This window comes from Marmota marmota, unplaced genomic scaffold, assembly GCF_001458135.2.
Source record: "Marmota marmota marmota unplaced genomic scaffold, marMar, whole genome shotgun sequence".
NCBI lineage: Eukaryota > Metazoa > Chordata > Mammalia > Rodentia > Sciuridae > Marmota > Marmota marmota.
Window position 1 is genome coordinate 221,130 of NW_026005980.1, and position 3,895 is coordinate 225,024.

A 3,895-nucleotide genomic window follows, 5' to 3' on the forward strand; every position below is an offset into this window, starting at 1 on the left:
CTGAAGTTTAACCCCCAACACTGAAAGAAAAGGAAAGGGAGAAAGAAGAAGGGAAGGAAGGATAAAGAGAGGGGACAGGAGGGGAGGGAAAGGAATGAGTAATTAAAACAAAAGGGCAAGTGGTATAAATATAAATATATGGTGTACTAACTCTTTAAAAAATTTACAGAGCTGTAGAATTTTAGTTACATCAACCTGGGTGATATTATGACTATATAGAATGGCACATAATAAATTCTGCCTTAGCCTGGCCTAAACCAAATCAATGGGTGCGTGACCTGGAGAGGACTTCTCTCTGGCTTGATTAGGACTGTCTTGAACCTTCACTGGTTCAGAATTTATAGCATAGTGGAGGGACCAAGACTTCCATGACAGGCAGTGTAAGTGTGCTAGGTCCCTGAGATCCCATGACCAGGGATGCCCATGCCCATGCCCACAGCCCCTCCCTACCACTCACTGGTACAAAATGGTCTGCTCCATTGCCTGGTGCAGGTTTTCTCCTGACCAAAGGCCTGAGTGTTCACAACCTATTTTGGCATGGCTGGGGATTGTATGGTTGTGGAGGGAATAGCCAAAGTAGCCTTAGCATGATGGAGAGGCAACAGCTGTCTCTCAGCCTTACTTGGGGGTGGTCCTGGAAGAAGTAAGTAGGGTTGTGGTCTACCTTGACTGAAGACATGGAAACACACCCTAGTCCTTATGGCTGTCCATGGGAGTTGGTGATATGTACAGCTATTGGATATTTTGTTGTTCTCTTGTTTTTGTGGAGAAGGTATCAGTCTGTGAGAAGCAGACATTACATGAGAAGATTAAAAAAAAAAAAACTTGCTCTAAAACTTTTTGGATTAATTCAAGAACAATGTCAATTACTTGAAAATGTTAACCTTGTTCAAAAAGAGTATGAAGGCTTAGAGTCACCATTAAAGGATGTCATTTTGGTGAAGGAGTCAGTAAAAACAGAAAACTTGGAGGCAATATATGAAATCCTGGAGAGGTCCATATCTAAACTTGAGGATGAAATACTCTTTCTATAAAATGAGCTAAAAGAAGAGAAAACTAAATATTCTCAACAGGATAAATTGATGGTGGATATATCAAAAAGGATTAAGTCCCTAGAAGATGAATCAAAATCCCTTAAATCACAAATACCTGAAGCTAAAACAACCTTGAGAATATTTCAAACGAATAAAGAAAGAATTACAGTAGCAATAAAAGAGGCTTTGAATGACTTCAGGAAAGTCATAAACAGCTTTTACAAGAAGTTGAAGTATGGAAAGAAAAAGTGAATGGCCTTACTAAACATAAAATTATATTTGAACACTCTAAAGTACATGCAGAACAAGTTTTAGGAGACAAAAAATCACATTAATTCTCTGACTGAACATTTACTGCAGATAAAAGATTGGGCTCCCATGCTTGAAAGAGTCCTAACAGATGATGGTTACTTGTAATTGGAATTGAAGAGTGAATCAGAAATTAGTGCTCACTTAGAAGATCAGCCAAAAGGGTCTTGGAAGACACTGGTTTACGATGCGAAGTTAAAGGCCTCTTTTAAAACCTTAGAAAGAGACAGAAATCAAATTTTTACTTTATTATCTGAAGTAATTGAAACAGAGGAAGACCTGATAGAACATATTAAACATCTTAAGACAGAACAAGCATCTTTGCAAGCAGAACATAAACAGTTTGAAAGTGAGAATCAGAATCTTCAGCAGAAACTTAAAGTCATGATGGAATTATATCAAGAAAATGTAATGAAAATCCAAAAAACATAGGAGAGAAAAATTACCAGGTAGAGCAATAATAGAAACTTTTCAAAGAGGAAGAAATGATCAGCCATACAACTAAACTGCTGGAGACCAATAGAAAGCAATCAAAAGATCTTGACGAAGAATGGGAGAGAACCATTTGTTTTTATCAGGGGCACATTATTTACTATGAGAAAAAAGCTCATGTTAATGAGTTGGCAGCTAGGAGTGCTGAAAGATACCTCAATAATTTAAGGAAAAAATGCTCACAATATACAAAAATTAACTGAAATAGAGTTATAATTTAAGCTTGTAGAAAAAGATCCTTCTGTGCTTGATGCTTCAAATACAGCCTTTGGCAAAGAGAATTCTCCAAATGGTCCCTCACCATTGGGTCAACCTTCATGTGAAATAAGACCTTCTCATTTGGAAAAGAAGGGTACACTCATACCCTCAACTTTGGTGCCAGTAGGAGGAGAAAGAGGCTCAAGGGGCCCAGAGAATCCTCTGGACCATCCAACTAGCAAAGAAAGACGAGAATCAAACTGTGATAAGTCAACATATCCTCAGAGAGCACCTTCTGATATACGGCCCCTGGAACATTGATGGGAACAGGCCCATAGGATATTGATCCCTTCACCAGGATAACCATATTCTGATCCACATCTTCCTTTACAAAGGCAAGATGGATGTTATTCTAAATATGGTAGACCATCTGGATCAGCAGAACTCAGAAGTTCCACTATGCTGCCTTTGGATAAAATGGATGGGCCTACATATTCAGAAATGGAATCTAGTAGAAATGATACCAAAGTTGATCTAGGTGATTCGAATGTACCTGATTCATCTCTCCCTGCTGAAAACCAAGAAACTGGCTCTGGCTTTCCTTTCTCATCTTACCCTCCAATCAGAGGTCCATTGTTTTCTGTGGATCCAAGGAGTCCGTTCATGAGAAGAGGACCTTTTCTTCCTCCACCTCCTCCAGGAAACATTCATGGAGCATCACAAAAATATATACAGTACATACTTATATGTACTTTACCTAAATATTTGGGCTGTTATTATAAAAATTAAAATTCCCATGACTAAGAAGAATCCTCTTCTTGATATTTGAGCTGTCATAATTAAAGAAATAGTCTTTTTTATATGACTGATGTGGAGAAATATAGTACAAGGAAATGAAACTAATAGGTATATGATTAAGTGTTTTATTTATAAACTTTTTTTAGTTGTTGATAGACCTTTACTTTATTCACTTATTTATATGTAGTACAGAGACTCAAACCCAGTGCCTCACACATGTTAGGCAGGAGTTCTGCCACTGAGCCACTACCCCAGCTCATGATTATATTTTAATAACCATTAACAATAATCTAAAAGAAAATGAGAATTTCTCCATTATTAAACAAATAAAAGCCAAAAATATATAACTAATAGCAATTAGACCTGAATTATTTTCTAATGTTGTATTTATTACAGGGATTCTTTGATTCTATAGTGGTTTTACCAAAGGCCTGAAATATTTCCTTGCACTTGGCAAGCATCTACTCTTCTACAATAGAGGAAATGGGTATGGTAGAATTTTGTTGAAATGAATAAAATTTATACACTCAGAGATATCAATATTCCTCAAATATGCTATGGATTAGAGTATTCATATTGAGTAAAAGGATTGTATGTTTAAAAAATGAGGGCTGGGTTTGTAACTCAGTGATAGAGCACTCACTAGAACATGTGAGGACTTGGGTTCAAGCCTCAGCACCACATATAAAAAAAATAAAGGTATTATGTCTATCTACAACTAAAAATATTTTTAAAAATGGTTAGCATAGCATATTTCATGTAATGTATATTTTAACCACAATCAAACATGTAAAATGGAAAATAAATGACTCAGGGGTACCAGTGAGGGAACTGTGGGTCTAAAGGAAAACAGACAGGTGGGTTCTCAGTAAGGATGGCAGGTGGCCTAATTTCAATAGGTGTTTTAGATGGTGCCACATCCCAGGATATCCAGCCTGGTGAGGTGTCCATTTGGGGATTCATTTGGGAGGGCTTGGTTGGTGATGGCATGCTGTTCATAAATCCTTGCCTGAAATTTTGGTTGAATGAGTCATTATGGCATTAGCTATATTAATATTGGGTCA

General features: G+C 37.1%; 1 pseudogene; it reads left to right on the top strand.

Moving 5' to 3' along the window:
- Window positions 1-677: 677 nt before the first annotated feature.
- Window positions 678-2,822, top strand: LOC107161049 (annotated as a pseudogene).
- The last annotated feature ends 1,073 nt before the right edge of the window (window positions 2,823-3,895 follow it).